The following is a 19,966-nucleotide window of genomic DNA, read 5'->3' on the forward strand; positions in this document are numbered from 1 at the left end:
TATGCATCGTGTCCCATATGCTTCGGGTATAGGATCGATTGCAAATGCTATAATATTTGACCATTTTAAAATTTTCCAAATGTCTAGCGCATTAAGAGGAAAAAAGGACTAGAATCGGTTTTAACTAAAATAATTAAAACAACTATCAAAGGATTGGTCGATTGTGAGTAGTTGGAAGTATGGTATTGGATGGACCATATCGACATTATTCTGAATAGATAAGATTCTATTAAGAATGAGTTGTCATATGGCAAATAGGGAAATGTTTTCATATTGGGAGTTGGATATTGAGAGTCTATGTATGGATTAGAAAATTTTATGCAAGAAGGATGTTTAAAGGAATGTACTTTGAATGTGAGACTTCACGTCTATGGAATTGTCTTGTAACAATTTATGATAGAGTACTTTGTAATTTCATTGGCCAAGTCTTGGTGACTTTTGTGTTATGATTTTGTGAAAGGATCGTTGCATAAAATGTTAGAATCTAGCATATTCTAGTAATGGCAAGAACCTTGTGTTCTAACACTAATGATAAGGATTAAGAATTGTGAAATGAGCATCATTGTAAAAGTTTCTCAATTGATCTATTTCACAAAGTAAGAACCATAGGAAACATAGTGTGAATGCTTTGTGCATGGGACATCTATTGTTGTAATTTGAGTAATAAGTTGATTTTCTGAAACAGTAAACGATGAATAATGAGTAATCAATATGGTGTTTAAACAAAAGTGTTTTATTTACTCCCACAAGTTTGGGGCCATATAGGATAAAGTATTATTGTTGTGTTTCAGTTTGCATGTTTTGACTTCCAGACGAACCTCCACAGTTGGTCATACGTTGGAAGTAGGTATGCAACGAGAATGTCATGAAGAGTCTGTAGATTGTCTAAAGAGTTTAGACATAGCACAAGTCTTGCTGCCGAGTTCATGAGTGCTTAGATAAGATTAGAGTATTGGATTAAACCCACGCTCATGAGAATCAGTCAATGGTTTTTATCACGAGTGATTGTGAGACGATAATATTGTATATTCTTGAAACCGAGACGTGTGAGTTGTTATTTGCTGGTCGGTTGCACATTGATGATAAGTAAACGCACCAGTAACTTGGTGTTATAAACTTATTGCTGTGTGTGATTTGATGAGTAAGTACAAGCGAGCATTTGAGTCGAAGTTTATCCATTCCTTTTACCCAAAGTGGGATAAAAGCAATATTTGTGGTCCCCTCTATGATTTAGTGATGAAACCTAAGCGCTTGGCCAAGCCGAGACTAAGTTGATGTGTTCAATTGTAGTCTGTTGTCACTCGTCATAAATCAGAAGTCGGGAAATAGTATAGAGAAAATGATTGAAATTCATGAATTGTGTCTATATGATATCTTGATAATGGAGGAATATATGATCCCTTATCTAAAGGTCACCCGTATCTGATAAGATCAGAGTTAACAGTGGCTTATGAAAGCTACAATTGTTGATCAGGTTCTGAAGTCATACGGGAAATAGTTATTAGACTTATCCAAGTGGGAGATTGTTGGATTAATGTCTAAGTCAATAACTATTTTGGTATATACTTGACCCGATTATGAGCATGGTCCTTTTAGGTTGCCTTCACCATAGCAATATGTAGGATGAATTAAGGAGAGAAAGGTATAATTATGATTTATTAATATATTATAAGAATAATATATTAAAGGAGAAATCATATTGTTTAATTAATATTAGTCAAGAATTAATTAAGAATTAAATTTGTGGCTAAAAGTCATAAATTAAACTTAAGGAACTTATTGTGTAATTATAAGATAATTACATAGATGGGCTTATGGACTCCATAGAAGGAGGAGTGGACGAATTCTATGGGGAAACCCATTAGAAATCGTCAAAGGCTTCTAAAGAAGGAGTCCATGGGCTGCTTAGGGCTTAAGCAGTCAAATTAGGGTTTCCTAGCTAGATAACCCTAATAGCCTAAGTATATAAGGAGCCCTTAGGCACCAAAAACGTAGCTAACACTTCTTTTAGGGTTTCCAGCCGTTTTTGGTGCCTCACTTCTCTTCCCTCTTCATCCAATTTGTTTAGTGGTGTTTCTGACTCCATTAGAGGTGCAGCACTTGAGGCACTAAGCTTTCTGAAGCCAAGGATTGATTGTTATTGCTATATAACAATCAAAGGTTAGATCTAAACCCTATTTTAAGTTAATGTGATTAACTGTATGCTAGATCTAGGGTATATGTTTGACAACCCGAAGTTTGCTCCATCGCCGTAACCCGTTTCCGTCCATAAAATTCGTCTTTTTCGAATTATTTCAGTTTAAATTTTAAATTAAGTCATTTTTTGAGACCTCTATTATGACTTAATTGGTATCCAAACAAATTAGAAACTCATGAAAACATCCCAAACTATTACTTAGAAATTTTTTAGTTTCTACCATATCGGGTTACGACAACTTAATCGGGTGCGACCAAAAGCATCGTATAACATCAGTATCGGGTAGAATTCCACTGTGTCTCAAACTTAACCCATATATAAAGTTCAAAAGACTTCATTTGAATCATTTCCTCTCTCTCACTACTCTCTCTCTCTAACCTCTCTCCTCAAACCCAAGTTTTAGGTCCAAAATCATCAAATTTGAGCTCCAAATCACCAAGGTAACTACCCTAACTCCTAGTATAACATCTTAGACCTTCAAATTTATGGTCAAACTATGGAATAGGACCATTATCATGATTTTACGGCCCTAGAACAGTCCTAGGCCGTGAACTCATATAAAATGGGTTTTGGAGCCTAAAAACCCTTCCAATCGACCTTTGGAGCTTAGATATGGCTAAATGGCTTAATGGACTGGACTTAGAACACCTTGAATCCATCTTTTGAGGAGTAAACATGAGTTTACTGCCCAAGAACATGCTTAGGTCGTAAACTTCTCTTCATGGGGAGTAAACTCAAATTCAAGTGTTTAAATAAACACACCAATAGCCTTGGATTAAATTCTAGAATCAACCACAATCGATTTAGGGACCATAAACTTAATGAAAACCCTCCCTTTAGGAGTTCACGGCCGTTAACCCCCCAAGAATGGGTTCTTAGGCCATAAACTCCTTAATCATGGTCAAATGGGACCTTAAACTCATTCCATGGCTTATAGATTTGGCTAGAAACACTTGTAAAGACCTATGACCACCAAAACATCAAGGGATTGAGTGTGGGGGAGTTTACGGCCGTAAACTCCATTAAATGGTCCATATGTGGGATAAATCCATTCCTATACCTTAGATTTGATCCTAACTAATTTCCCCAAGTGATATTTGACCATTTAGCACCATAAAACCCCTCATCCATGAGTTCACGGCCGTGAACTCATGTGGAGTTGGTCTTAGGGCCGAAAAGTCCATAAGGAGTTTACTCTTGAAGAGTAAACACAATATCCAAGCAATATACGTCCTTAGATGTCACCCGGGTCACTCCAATCACTCGATTTGAAGTGTTTTCGCATCTTAGAGTGAGTAATCATATCTAATTAGTGATTTAAAATCTAATTAGATACAATTATGTATCGTTTCACATTACATAGGAACCACGCATGTTTTCAAGCCTTGAACTGACGTTTAGCATCCAAACCGACACATTCCGCGATTGGTGAGTTCATACCCCTACGCCTTTTTCCGTGTTTTTCAATGTTTTCAGGGGGGGGATACAAGCAAAACTACGAATGTTTTCAAAAACCTAAAACTGATGTGTTTCTATAAATATCTGGCTAACCTTTAGATATCTTTACCCCTTATGTATTATGTAGAGCATAAGGGATGTTTTCTCGGCTATAACTATGTGGATTTCAGAAAAGGAAACAATTGAACCAATTAAATTATTATGGGAATAATTTGGGATCTTTAGTTCTTGTTTTATGAATATAGATTTACGTAAATTTAATAGATAAACTATGTCTGATTCAGTTTATCTTTATTTAATTTAGAATATATTGCCAGATAAGTTCATTGTATTTAACTATTCTACTGTATTATGTTTCAATACAATTTGTATGTCTGATAACGTCTGAGAACCCCGTGAATAACATGATACTAGCTTGTGAGATTCATCATCATTATCAATAAATCCTCCCCGGAAGTGTAACCAGAGTCTCCTGGAGGGAGAGCGTGGAATTTGTGAATAGGTCTATTCGGGACTGATAATCCCACACCTAAACTGCTAGCTACAGTTAGGCGGGCACACCTGGGGTGACAAATTCTGGATATCGTCCGACGTCAGACAAACGTCAAAGAGGTCTTGTTGTCGTATTAGCATGGTTACCCAACTCACAATACGTATTAATATAAGTTTATTCATGGATTGAATTTCATATCTACTTTCTATCTATAGTTCTTATATCTAGTACGGGATGGTAGTCCCATGGTTTTGTATCTTATATCTAGTACGGGATGGTAATCCCATGGTTTTGAATCTATATCTAGTACGGGATGATAGTCCTATGGTTTTCAATCTATATCTAGTACGGGATGATAATCCCATGGTTTTCAATCTATATCTAGTACGAGATGATAATCCCATGGTTTTCAATCTATATCTAGTACGGGATGATAATCCCATGGTTTTGAATCTATATCTAGTACGGGATGATAGTCCCATGGTTTTCAATCTATATCTATCTTTATTTTTCATGTATTAAGGCTATCTTATATCTAGTGCGGGATAGTAATCCCATGATTTTCAGTAAATACTTTATGTAGAAAAATATACAATGTGGTTCTTAACTAAAACTTTACATTTAGGAAAATATAGGATTTTCCTGGGATAACAAATGTACATAACCAGAATCGTGTAACAAATCAGTTAACCAAACATTATTTATAAGAAAATATGGGATTTTCTTGGGCTTGTAACGTTTTCGGAAAACCAAAGGAAACTTAAACATTTTCAGAAAAACAAACATCTTATGATCTCACCAGCTTTATGCTGATTTTCAAACTGCTTGTATTCTGAGGTCCATGTTAGACAGGTACCCAGCGATCCTTTTGGTAAAGACGGAGTACGTAGAAGACACGTCTCTAGTTTTGTTCATATGATACATATCTATAACACTTGTAACACTTTACTTTTGAAAAAATGTAAATTCTAATATGCAATGTAATTGGTTGTTTACTTTGCTTACTATGTGCATTGGATTTGATACTCAACGTGGAGTCCGCCCCGGAAATGCTTCGGCCTTGGTTTTCGGGGTGTGACATTATGGCTTTGGATAATCAATTGCATGTTCATTAGACAAACTAGATAAAAAAAACTATTAGGGTTTGCATTTACACCATAGGAATGATGTATTGCTCGAAACCCATCATACACACCTGGTTCATGAGATCTATGAACACCGCCAATGCGTTGGTGAGTCCAAAAGGCATCACCACGAACTCGTAATGCCCATAACGAGTTCTAAAGGCCATCTTCTGAGTATCCTCCTCGCACACTCTCATCTGGTGATATTCGGATCTCAAATCAATCTTGGAGAACCAAGATGCCCCCCACAGCTGATCGAATAGATCATCTATCCTCAGAAGTGGGCAACGGTTCTTGACTGTCAAGTTGTTCAACCCCTGGTAATCATTGCACATCCGGTGTGAACCATCCTTTTTTCTTGAAAAAAGGATCAGCACTCCCCATGGCGAGCTACTCGGTAAAATAAATCCCTTCCCCAACAGCTCTTGAAGCTGTGAGGATAACTCATGCATATCTGGCGGCGCAAGGCGATAAGGTGCCTTGGCGATAGGCACCGCCCCCGGAACCAAATCAATCTGAAACTCCACTTGCCTCTTGGGAGGCACACCCGGTAACTCCACGGGGAAAACATCAGGGAAATCACATACTATAGGAACCTAATATATAGAACTCAGCCTCTCTGACACGGTCCGCGAATCCATCACATATGCCAGGAATCTCATACAACCCTGCTGTAAACTTTGCCTTGCCCTGGCGGCAGATCAAAAAGTTGACCCAGATCTGGTGCCCTTTCCATACACTATAAGCACCCCCACTAGGGTCTTGTATAGTCACCAACTGGCACTCGCAGTTGACACTACTCCAGGATGGTTCAACCAATCCATGCACACGATGACACATACATCACCCATCGTGATCGGTACCAGGTCAATTGGAAACTCAACGCCAAAAGTCTCTAACACGCATCCTCGGAATACTTCGGTAGAAAAAAACGCATGCTCATCTGCTATAGAAACCCTCAGAGTTCGACTTAACGCCTCACATCAATTGCCAATGTGACGACTAAAGGCTATAGAAACGAAGGATCGACTCGCACCCGACTCAAATAACACTAAAGTAGGTACAGAACTCACAAGAAATGTACCTAAATATAGCATAGGATAATCATAAAGAGAAACTCAAAATAAATAAATGAATAAATAGAGAAACACATACCAGCCACGACATCTTGTGTTGCGCGGACCTCCTCAGATGTCAGTTGGAAAGCTCTCCAACGAGCCTTCGGGACCTCAGCCTTTACAGGCCTAACATTAGTAACACGCAATGCAGCAAGAGTGGAACCCTGGGCAGATCCCTGAACAAGCTAAGCGCACTCATCCTTCCGATGGCCTGTCTGATTACAGTGGAAACAGACTGCAAAACCCTTGGGGCAATCCTTCGCCATATGCCCCTCCTTGCCACATTCGTAGCAAATCCCCGCCCGGAAAGATCCCTCGTGACTCTTGTTGCACTTGCCACAAGTGCGGCCCTTCTGGCCTCCTGATCTCGGATCAGTAGGCTTAGCCCGCATGGCTTCCGGCTGCGACTGCGCCGGCCGCTGGACTCTCTCCTGAGACTCCGTGTCCTCCCTCGCCTGAGTCTCCAACTCGATCTAGCTCCTCCGGGTATTCTCCTGGAGCTCAATAAATGTATGGTAAGACGAGTTCACCACAAACTCCCAAATATCTCTCCTTAGAATGCTCAAGTACCGACTCATGTGAGCCTGCTCAGTCGCTACATGCTCAGGGCAAAACAACGCCCTCTCGTGAAACATCCGCGTAATCACTGTCACCCACTATGTCTTGTGTTTAAGAGACAGAAACTCCTGGGCCAACCGTTCCTTCTCCATCGGGGGAACATAATTATCTCGGAACATCGCAACAAATCTCTCCCAAGTCACCGCAGCATGCTCTGCAGGAGTGAAACTAGCCCTCACAAACTTCCACCAGTCCTTCGCTCCCAAGCAAAGCTGGTTCAGCGTGAACCGCACCGTTAAATGCTCTAGGCTTGAGCAAGTGTAGAAACATACCTCAATATCAAAGATCCATCTCATCGTAGCAATTGGATCTTGAGTCCCATCAAACTCTGGTGGCTTCGTGTTGTTGAACTTTCGGTACAACAATGGGTCACCCCTCTATGGTCTGGTAGCAGCGACAGTAGCGGTGGCTATAGCAGCAGCCGCGTCGGAAACAACAGCATGTCGCTCATCAAACTTCTCGATCAAAGTGCTCTTTATAGACCCAAACATCTCCAAAATAGCCTTTCATATGGTTGCGGCCACCTCATCGTGAATCATCCTGCGAATCTCATCATCACTAACTCTGTTGCTCCTTGGGGTGTGGTGCGTACCTATCATGATGTCTCTGAAACACAACACAAAATAATCAGAGACTCGCTCGAGCATACTCACACTCGACTGCTCATCCTACTTTCTGCATAGCATCCTAAGGATTCTTACTTGGGTTGCCTGCAGATCAGGTGATTCCAGTAGAATGGGCCCAATACTACCTTCCACAACCCACCTGTAGTCACCCCAAGTCCTCCTCCTAGGATTCTAATTCATAAATACTCTATATCTCACGAATCACAAATTACCTTCTTAGAAGACCCCCTTTAAGCTCATCTAAGTATCTCTTCCTAGATCATTTACCAACTCGGAACTCATCACATACTCAAGCAAATAACAGATATCACTGATGAAAGCATCTCCTAGGCTAAGGCATCATAGATCAAGCAACTCTAGCCCAAGATTATGAAATACCTAGCTTACCCTCTAGCATTCAATTTTAGTAAAATATCTCGTAACACCAAAGTAAAGGTATTTTGGGAAATCACTGTTCGGGCTCTAGCGGATTGTACACAGCGCTTCAACTTGTTTTCTCTTAAAACTCGTTCTCGTTCTGGAAAAATTCTTTTCTTTTGAAAATTCTTCTCAAATACTCAGTTTGAGTCCAAACACACCAGGAAGTGTTTCTGAATCCATCAAACCAAGGCTCTAATACCAACTTGTTTAAATATGAAGCGAATCCCATTATATTGTGACATCGAAAATTCCATTTGAATTTGTCACAACCCAGTGCAACATTCAGACATGAAACATATAGCACTGAGGTATCACTTCATCAAAGATCATGTGGAAGATGGTAATGCCGAGATACACTTCTTCAAATCTGTTGATCAGTTAGCCGACTTCTTCAAGAAAGCCTTACTAGAACCAACCTTTAACATAATATTTCAAGGCCTAAGAATCATGGAAGTTGAATCCATTATGAAACCACCTTCACATTCGTAATGCATTACCTGTGAATCAGTGCGAACGCTCATAGTGACTCACAGTCTACTTTTCATAATGCGAATTGGTGTGAATGCTCGCAGTCCACTGTTCATTCGGAGGTTTGGAACTTCGTGTATCCTTTGTATATTTTGTATATTACTTCTCATTTTATTTCGTTTTTATTTCTTTTCAGAAAACTAAAATCCAAAAATATTTTATTTGTTTCTATTTTTGTTTATTTTTCAGAAAAACAAAATTACAAAAATATTTTCTTTATTTTTTTCTCATTTCTTTTTTAAATCATAAAATACCAAAAATATCAGATAATGGAGTAGGACTGATTGCACACATTTGTAAATTCTCTCAATTTGTATGATTGGGCAGGTATAAATTTCTTTATCTATATACTAGCTAAGTGTCCCTAGAAGCATGCTGCAGCATGTTGTCTAAAGCCCCATAGACTCTATGTTGAAGCCTTAACGAATCGATACTACCAATCATTTCTTCCCATTCAAGCTGCGAATTCACATAAGTCATGAGCTACCTTACTCTTCTCACATTGAGTAAAGAGTTTACTACCTGGTCACTTTTGCATAGCAGAGGTACCCTCTTTCTTTGGCACCACCTCAAAAATTTCTCCATTAATTTCACATTCATGAACATAACCCTTGAGACTCTTAGTTGTTACCACTGAGGTTTACGGTTACACAACATCTGTGTTTGTGATCTTAATTTCGTTATTACCATGAATTAAGTGAAACCCAAAATCCAATACATACTTACGAATTGATGGTGAACAATTACATGTTCTAGATTATTAACCAAGGAATTAACAAAAGTCCACTTTCGTGGTCTATACCAAGAAATCTCCTTTTTTTTCTTTTTTTTCTTTTTTGAGATCTTAATGAAATGTTCTAGTCCTAAGATGTTTCTTCCCAATATATCCATTTTTGTTTTTCTTGATATTCTATTTGTATCCTTGTCACTAAAATAATTCCAAAACATACTTGTCATTATGACTATACTGGTTAGACAAGTACTTCATTTGAACTTTCGTATTTATATCAAGTTTCGGAGTTTGGTTGGAGATAAAGGCACCCTTTAAGCTTAATGAAAAGATGCTTTTCACTGTTTCTCAACAAACAGCTGATCGTAATTCAATGGGAAACAACACAGACACTTCTTAGTCTTTGTTCACTTCGAAGGAAGAGATCTATGCCCAGGATACAACAATTTCGGGTCTCATCGGACATCACTAGAATCCTTTAGAATATTGGTGATTTATTTCCATATCTTTGGCACACTCTTGCACTAAGATCCTTCTGATTTTCTAAAGTCTAGTTCATGCCACTCATAACTACTTTAAGTTTCACATAAAAATTGTTATTGTTTACTACGAAGGTCCGTATCTACACTGGATGCGAAAGGGGAAAAAATTGAAATGGTTATTTTAAAGAAGATATGATTCTGTTTGGGCATGTGAAATTTGAAAGAACGACTGCTTTTCCGCTGCCTGACATGCTTTTTACTGACGTAATAGTTGCCAGTCACACTTTTGTAGGCGACTTTTCAATAACCGATACACCATACGTCTGAATTTCTCTCACCAAAAAATGGTATAAAAGTCTTTTGGCGATTCAAAACTCTTTACCACTTTCAAAACCCCTCAAAGAATTCCGGCAATTTTACTTTCTCTACTGCTCATCTTCTCCACTAAGAAATCAACAAAGGTAGGATCTTCAGAAACTCCTTCTAGTTAAAAACAATCTGCGCAATCTTCTCTACTTCAGATCAAAGCCAATCAGAACTTGATTCTCGATCTTGAGTCGTCCAAATACGACGCTTTAATTCAACCCATTTTAGAATGTATCCACTACTCACCACTCATCATTGCTTTGACGAACATCGAGAATGTGCCTATGGTTCATCTGTCAAAGGCGCAATCTACTGCTAGTTACCACAAATAGGAAAATTCTATCACGTTTAAAGTCTTCACCACCACTACCTTCATCACAAAGTCCTGATTCTGCTCTCTGTTACGGGTTCCACAAACTGATGATCAAATTAACCCTCAGTCTCTCTCCAACTCTACAATATTGTAGATGTTTTATCAAATGGGCTACAAGGAGACTCTTTCTGCCATCTCCAAGTTCAAGAAGCCCAACTTACCTCCCATGTGGAATAGGTTGTTTTCCCTCCTCTTCAAGGCTTTCAATGAAAGGGTAACAGGATACGATTGTTCCAGCAAGATGTTTATGACAATAATGTATGGTCTCTACACCAGCATCAATGTCGATTTTGGTTCTGTGCTTTGGGCTCAATTCGTCCAAAGTACCCACTCTACCACTTGACATAGCGAGATCTCTTGTGCTCGCTTTTGGACAATTATGGCCAGGAGGGCGATCGAAAGACATAACATTCCAGTTATGGCGGATTCCTTGGTTGATGTTGTGTCTGATGGGGTTTGAGAAATATAACACCCCTATGGTGCACATACAACCCTAATGCTTTGGATCTAAGTTTTCTCTAGTTATACATGCAAATTTCATTCTTCCAAAGCATGAAGCCTATATAGCATACAACTTGATATATTAATCATAAAAAAAACTAGTTATATGATTACCTCTTTATGTAGCTTGTATTACTTGGCCTTTAAGAGCTTAGCACCTCAAACATGATGCCTTAAATGCTTCACAAAACACCACCAACAATTAGAGGACTTGAGAGAGAGGTTAGGAGCACTCTAAAATGAACTATACACTTGCTATATTACTTGTGCATCTGATTTTGGGGTCTAAGAGGTTACATATATAGTTGTAGAATTATAAGAGTCATATGTAACCCTAATTCTTACACTTAGGCTTGTGATCCATAACTCATATGGACTAACTCTTCATGGACTCTCACATAAACTTAGCCCATCATGGATCAATAGCCCAAACCATATATATCACTAATTTACATAATCAGTCCCCATTAATTTAATTAGACTATTTTGACCTCTAAATTATTTCCAAATTAATTCTTGATCAATAGTAATTAAATAATATGAATTCTCAATTAATATATTATACTTATAATATATTAGTAAATCATAAATACCCTCGTTCTCAAATATCCATCCTATCAGATTGTTCTGGTGAATGCAACCCAAATAGAACATGCTACTCTCGGTTCAAGTACATACCAATTATAGTTATGGGATTAGACATCTAATCCAATAGTATCCCACTTGGATAAGTCTGATAACAATAAAGCAAGTGCGACTTAAAAAAATGACTAGCATTCATAGCTCTTAAAAGCCGATGTTGAACTCTGACACGCCATTTAGATAATGGGTCAGATAATCCTCTGTTCTTCAAGATATCATGTGGAAAAATACAAGGAACATAGTTATATTTATTGTCCAGCAGTTTGTTTCCCGATTTTCAATTTGTTTGACATAGAACTTAATTGAAGACATTAATTGAGTCCTAACCAGGCCCGACACATAAGTCAAAAGAAAATCATTGAGGGGCCCAAGATATCGATTTTAATCCTCCAAGGATAAAAGGAATAGATAAACTTCGACTTATATGCTTGTACTAACTACTCGTTAAATCATATACAATAGCATGTTTAATAACATCAAGCTACTGATGCGTTTTCTCACTGTCAATGTACAACAAACTCATAGTCAACAACTCATACATCTTCGTTTGAAGACTATATGATATTATCATCTCACAGTCACTCGTGATATATTCCCTCAAGTGATTCATGTGAGCGTGGGTTTAATCTAATACTCAAATCCTAATTCAGGAGCACTCATGAATGTTGTAGCAAACTTTTGCTATGCCTAAACACTTTAGACAATCTACAAGCCAAATTCATGACAGTCTTGCTTCAATACATACTTCCTAAGTTGATTGGTTGTAGATAGTTTGAATAATCTTATTATTCTAGAAGTCAAAACATGCAAAATGACACAATAGTAAACAATTGACACAAGATAGTAACTTTAATCATAAATAAAACTCCTTTTATTTAATCATCAAATTCCAATTACATTTTATCTATTAAAAGTTTCTAAACACCTATCTAATCATCCTTCAGCCCAATGCTCCTCGCATACTGCAAGTGCTTAACACTACTCAATCCCTTTGTAAGGGGATCTGCTAGGTTCTCCTCTAAGAATACCCACTTTACTATGAGGAGTGCTTCTATCTGATGTCTTATGAACTGAGAATTTATGTCGATGTGCCTGGATATGCCATGATCCCTTGGTTCCTTGGTTAAGGCAGCTGTACTCTCACTCTCACAGAAAATTTCCATAGGCTCCTTTATAGCTGGTACAGCTCCAAGGTCTCCGAAGAAGTTCTTCAGCCATATCGCCTCCTTCGACGCTTTGCTTGCTGCTATGTACTCTGATTCACACGTTGAATCAGCTACAGTCTCCTGTTTGGAACTTTTTCGAAGTTATTGCTCCTCCATTCATGGTAAATACCCAGCCCGACTGAGAGCGAAAAATATCTCTGTCGGTCTGAAAACTGGCGTCACTATACCCTATCACTCTTAAGTCATCACTCCCACCGAGGGTAAGGACTCGGTCCTTAGTCCTTCGTAGGTACTTAAGAATGTTCTTTACCGCAATCTAATGAGTTTTATCAGGATTCCCTTGATATCTGCTGACCATACTCAAAGCAAAGGCCACATCAGGGTGAGTACAAGTCATAACATATATGATCGAGCCAACTGCGAAAGCATATGGTATTCGACTCATATCTGCTATCTCAGCCTCTGTACTCGGACTCTGAGTCTTACTCAGTTTGATATTTTGGATAGGTAAGTCACCTTTCATGGAATTCTCCATGTTGAAACCCTTCAACACCTTTTCCAAGTAGGTACTTTGACAAAGTCTTATTAGTCGTTTACTCCTGTTTCTCAATAACCTTATCCCTAGAATATAAGTAGCTTCCCCGATGTCATTCATAGCGAAACACTTCCCAAGCCAAGACTTAACCCCCTGCATGGTTGGAATGTCATTTTCTATGAGAAGTATGTCATCCACATACAACACTAGAAAGCTAACTATACTCCCACTAGCTTTCACATATACACAGGAATCATGCTCGCGTCTCGAAAATCCAAACTCTTTGACTTTCTCATCGAAACAAAGATTCCATCTACGAGATACTTGTTTCAATCCATAAATAGATTTATCAAGCTTACACACTCTATTAGGGTACTTTGCATTAAAAAACCCTCTGGCTGACTTATGTAAACATCTTCAACCAACTTTCCATTAAGGGAAGCGGTTTTAACATCCATTTGCCAAATTTATAATCATGAAATGTAGCTATGGCTAGCATAACCCTTATAGATTCAATATTTGCTACTAGTAAGAATGTCTCATCATATTCAAATCCATGAGTTTGACTAAAGCTCTTCGCAACCAGTCACGCCTTATATTTGTGTCCTTTCCCATCCATGTCGGTCTTCTTCTTGAAGATCCATTTGCACCCGACCGTCTTACGTCCTGGTACATTTTCAACCAAGTTCCAATCTTGATTGTCGTACATGGACTAAATCTCGCTGTCTATAGCCTCTTTCCATTTTGTAGACTCGACCCTGCCATGGCTTCCTTGTAGTTATTAGGTTCATCCAAATTTATCAATGTACTATCATTGATAAATTTATCACCTTCAATTGTTCTAAGAAAACCATATAACACAGGTTGAACACTAACTCTACTGAAACGTCTCATAGGTAAGGACTCGTCGACTGGTTCAATAGGAGTTTCCTCCTCGAGTTGAGCGCTAGTGGTTGAGGTTCCTTCATCCTTTAACTCTTGAAGCTCTTCAAGGTCAATTTGCCTCCCACTGTCCTTTTAGCATATGAGTTATCTTTCGTGGAAAACCCATTTCCTCGCAATAAAGACAACATTATCACTCATTCTATAAATGAGATATCCAAAGGACTTCTTTGGGTAGCCGATGAAAATACATTGCTCACTACGAGGTTTGAGCTTGTCATGAGTCTCTCGTCTTACGAAAGCCTCGCAACCCCAAACCTTGATATGTGCTAACGAGGGAACCTTCACTGTCCACATCTCGTGAGGTGTTTGGGTAACCTTCTTAGTTGGGGATAGATTAAGGATATGGGTGGCAATCTCTAAGGCATACTCCCATAATGACATAGGTAACGAAGCTTGACTCATCATGGAACAAACCATATCCAACAAGGTCCGATTGTGCCTCTCAGCCATACCATTAAGCTGTGGTGTCCTAGATGGCATCAATTGTGAAACAATTCTACATTCCTTAAGAGTCATGGAGCTTGATACTAAGATACTCACCACCTCAATCGGATCGAAGCATCTTTATCATCCTGCCCAACTGATTCTCCACTTCTTGTTTAAACTCTTTGAACTTTCCAAACGTTTCTGACTTATGCTTAATTAAGTAGATATAGCCATATCTGATGTAATCATCAGTAAAAGTCACATAGAAGCGGTTAGCATCCCTTGTGGTGGATCTGAAGGGTCCACACACATCAGTGTATGAGATTTAATAGACCCTCATCCCTTTCACAAGTACCAGTGAAGGGTGACTTGGTTATCTTTCCAAGCAAACAAGATTCGCAAGTGTCATCCGACTTCAAGTCGAATGACTCCAAGACTCCTTCCTTTTGGAGTTGGTCTATGCGCTTCTTTTTGACATGTGCAAGACAACAATTCCACAAGGATGCAATGTCCAAACCATTTGAAGAATCAATGTGCAATACATTATTTCCTAAGTTTTCTACAACTATCATAGTTTCATATATACCATTACTAGGCAATGCTTTAAAATAAAATATAGCATTATAAAAAGCATTAATAGAACACATTTCATTATCAAATGAAAATTGAAAACATTGTTTATACAAACCATGAAAGGAAATAGTGTTTCTGTCCATATCGGACCAGTAGCAACAATTATTCAAATCTAATTCTAACCCACTACTAAGCAAAAAAGAATAAAGTCCAATCTTGGTGAAAGACGACACTTTCCTATTCACCATGATTAAATTTATCTTCCCATGCTCCACATCCCTACTTATTTTTAGTCCCTGCAAATCAGAACAAATGTGAAAACCACAACCTGTATCAAGGACCCAAGAATTAGCATGTGATGAGTTATTAGACGGTATAGTGTAAATACCTATATGGTTGGGCTTTATTTTCCCATCCTTGACATCCTGCAAGTATTTGGGGCAGCTGTAATAGCCCGAAATCCAGGTATTCTTCTATTTGGACCTGCATCTTGGTTATGTTGTCATTTTAGGGCTTTCATGATAGGCGAGTATGCTGAGCGTACAAGGTGTACGCTGCGCGTACTCGCGCGCCTCATTTGGACGCGCTCACCCTTAGCTACGCTGGGCATAACCGGACCAGACCTAAAAACCCTAACTCCTTTGGAGGGCTATAAAAGGAATGTGTGGCTGGACTTCTCAGCCACCATCCCTCAGAGAGAAACCCTAAAGAGAGTGTGCATTCGTTCTTAAGCCATTTTGTGAGTATTCTAAGCTTGGTGGTGCCATTCCAAGGTAGAAAAGGAGAAGAAGAACTCATTGGGAAGGCTAGAAGTGGTGTTCAAGTGTAGATATGAGCTTTGCAAGGGTTGAAGCTTCATTATCAGGTAAAAAGTTCGGATCTTGTCACTTGGTTCATGTTATATGCTCGAAGTACCATTTTCTAGGGTTGTAGTCCCAAAGGTGGAGTCTTTTTGTGCAAATGGTCTCCATAAGCTTAGATCCATCATACTTCTGGTCTATTGGAGTTGTAGACTCATAAAAAAGACATCTTGGACGTGAATATTGCACCATGCATGAGATCTAGATCCTTGAGTTGGAATAGAATGATGTTAAGAAGTGTTGGAGCCTTTACAACCATGCCAAGGCTTAAAGGTCTCGACTTTATGGGTTTAGACGCATAAACAGAGTCGGATCTAGAAGTTGGAGTAATGGCTTAACCGATTAAGACCAGAAATGAAGTATGTTAGAATCTGATGGTTACGCTGGGCGTAACTCCCAGTACGTGCAGCGTACTGGGTGGAGACCCCGATCCATGGGCTGGCGATGTACGCCCTGCGTACATCAAGCAGTACGCCCCGCGTACTCACAGGGTTGACTTTTGTTGACTTTTAGGGTTTTGGTCAACATGAAGACTTTGGGTCAAGGAAGGGTAAAATGGTCTTTTACCCTCTGAGGAATGATGATAAGGGGTAAAGTTTTAGTTGTGGAAGTCTTTGATTATTAAATGATATTTTTATGATTAGACGAGGTAGAGTCGTCATTGGGATTTGGAGATAGCGAGTACGCGAGATCTTAGACTTTCCACGAGGTAAGTTTTCTCACTATACTGTACCTGGAAGGGTTTTATTGTGTGATTGGATGGTCGGATATGTTATGAGATATATGCATTGTATGTGATAAGTTAATCGTTTATATGTGCCATGTATGATATGCTTGATATGGGTCGAAAGGCATTATGTTATGGGCCGGAAGGCGAATATGTTATGGGCCGGAAGGCGTTGTGATGAGGACCGTAAGGTTGACGTAGGTAGGACCGGAAGGTTTACCTAGTCGGGACGGAAGTCCCCTAAGACACATGGACCGGAAGGTTAGGGCCTGGAAAGGCGTATGTGCGTAAGTTGTATTTTGGGGAACTCACTAAGCCTTTGTGCTTACAATTGTTGTGTTACGTGTTTCAGGTACTAGCGAGGACCGTGGGAAGGCGTCGGCGTGATCGTACACATTGTCGGGGAAACTATTTTATGATCTTTGGGATGTATTTTGTTATGATAATATTGTTCACGTTTGAATTTGGAATATTAAACGATGGTTTTTGATGTTGCAAAAAAAAAATGAAAAATTTGTTTTAAAATTTACGTCGTTACGAGTTGGTATCAGAGCCTTGGTTTGAGGGATTCGGATACACCTTCGGGCGTAACTGAACTCAAACCGGGGATTTGAGAAAAATTTTAATTAATAAAATCAATAAAAATTTAATAAGAGATTTCGAAACAACCAAAGGAGAAGCAGTGTGTACGGTCAGCCAACGCCCGAACGGTAAAATCCACAAAATACTCTAACAATATGTGTTATGAGATATGTTATGATATGATACGCATGCTAGTAGACTAGGTATTAATATTAGGACTAGAGTGGCCTGATTTGTGATGCCTTAGTCTAGGGAAAACCGCTGCTATGAGATGCTTTGAGAGCGATTGGGTAGCTAGTGCATAGCAAGAATAGAGTACTCATGATCCGGGGTTCGGGGAGGAGGGCTTGGGGTGAATGTTTATGAGGTGTAGCTGGTAGTACTGGGCCCGTAGTACTTAAGACACCGGGTCAGTGGGCAACCCAAGTAAGAATCCTTGGGTATCGGAGACCGAGTAGGGTTGCGTTATCGAGTGCAATTATGCTCGATGGAGTCTCTAATATTTTTATGTTGTATTTCATAGGCATCATGGTTGGACCACGCCACAGACCTGGTACCAGCGGTGTGAGTGATGAGGAGCTTCGTCAAATGATTCACGAGGAGGTGGCTGCGGCGATCCGGGCCGAGATTCCGGAGATGTTTGGGTCTATTAAGACCACACTGATGGAGACTTTTTAAGAGCGGTACGCCGCGGTGGCTGAGGCCACAGCCGCTGCAGCTACCGCAGCTGTGGCCGCTGCCAGACCACAGGGAGGTGACTCGTTGTTGTTCCGGGATTTCAGCAACACGAAGCCACCCGAGTTTGACGGGACGCAGGATCCGATCGCTACGATGAGATGGATTGCAGATATTGAGGGATGCTTCTACACTTGTTCATGTCCGGAGCATCTGAGGGTACGGTTCACTTTGAACCAACTCCGCCTGGGAGAAAATGATTGGTGGAAGTTCGTGACGGCGAACTTCACTCTTGCGGAGGTTTTAGCCATGACTTGGGAGAGATTTACTACTATGTTCAGAGACGAGTATGTTCCCCCGGTGGAGAGGGAACGGTTGGTTCAGGAGTTCTTGACCCTCAAGCAGGGTAATGATTATGTTACGGTGATCACTCGGAAGTTTCATGAGAGGGTGATGTTTTTCCCTGAGTAGGTGTCAACTGAGCAGGCTCGGATGAGCCGATATTTGGGTGTACTGAGGAGGGATATTCAGGAGTTCGTATCGAACTCGTCATACCAGACCTTTGCTGAGCTCCAGGTGAAGGCCAGGAAAAGAGAGATCGAGTTGGAGACCCAGGCCAGGGAGGAGGATGAGTCTCAGTGGGTGGATCGGCGGCCGGCTCAATCCCAACTGGCAGCCAAGCAGGCCAAGTCCGCCGATTCGAGGACGGGAGGTCAGAAGGGCCGCACTTGCGGAAAGTGCGGTAAGGGTCATGAGGGGGCATGTCGATCGGGTGCTTGCTATAAGTGTGGCAAGGAGGCACACATTGCTAGGGATTTCCCCAAGGGATTTATGGTTTGCTTTCATTGCAACCAGACCGGCCATCGGAAAGCCGAGTGCCCTCAGCTTCGCCAGGGATCTGCGCCTGCTGCCAGGGTTACCGAGACTCGGCCGGTGAAGGCCGAGGCTCCGAAGGCTTGTGGGAGAGCTTTTCAGTTGACTGCGGAGGAGGTCTGCGCGGCGCCCGATGTCGTAGCTGGTATGTATTCTTTTGTGTATTTACTTTTATGATAAGATATTGTGCTTATATTATGATATGCGTAGGTACTTTTCATGTGAATTATGTACCTGCCTTGGTATTATTTGACTCGGGTGCGAGTCGGTCTTTTGTATCTTTGGCTTTTAGCCAGCACATCGATATTGATCGGGAGGTGATGAGTCGACCCCTGTGAGTTTCTATAGCGGATGAGAAAGCGGTATACGCCACTGACATGATTCGAGGATGTGTGCTCGAGATTTTTGGGGTCAAGTTCCCTATAGACTTGGTTCCTATAGCAATGGGGGATGTCTGTGTCATCGTGGGCATGGACTGGTTGAGTAAGTTTGGGGTAGTCATTGACTGCGAGAGGCAGCTGGTGACTATACGAGACCCTACTGGGGGAGTGCTTACTGTGTATGGCGAGGGGACCCGGTGTGGGTCAGCGTTTTGTTCGGCTGCCAGGGCGAGGTAGAGTTTGCAGCAGGGCTGTAGTGGATTCATAGCCTACGTGATGGACACTCGAGTGGCTGCGGGGTGGCCCAATTCGGTTGACGACGTTCCAGTAGTATGCGAGTTTTCGGATGTGTTCCCCGATGAATTACCAGGTGTGCCTCCGGAAAGGCAAGTGGATTTCCGTATCGATCTGGTTCCGGGAGCAGCCCCCATCGCCAAGGTGCCTTATCGCCTCGCTCCACCAGAAATGAAGGAGTTATCCTCGCAGCTTCAGGAGCTATTGGGAAAGGGGTTTATTCGACCGAGTAGCTCACCTTGGGGAGCGCCGAT

Source organism: Lactuca saligna, chromosome 4 (assembly GCF_052625555.1).
Source record: "Lactuca saligna cultivar CGN05327 chromosome 4, ASM5262555v1, whole genome shotgun sequence".
NCBI classification, from domain to species: Eukaryota; Viridiplantae; Streptophyta; class Magnoliopsida; order Asterales; family Asteraceae; genus Lactuca; species Lactuca saligna.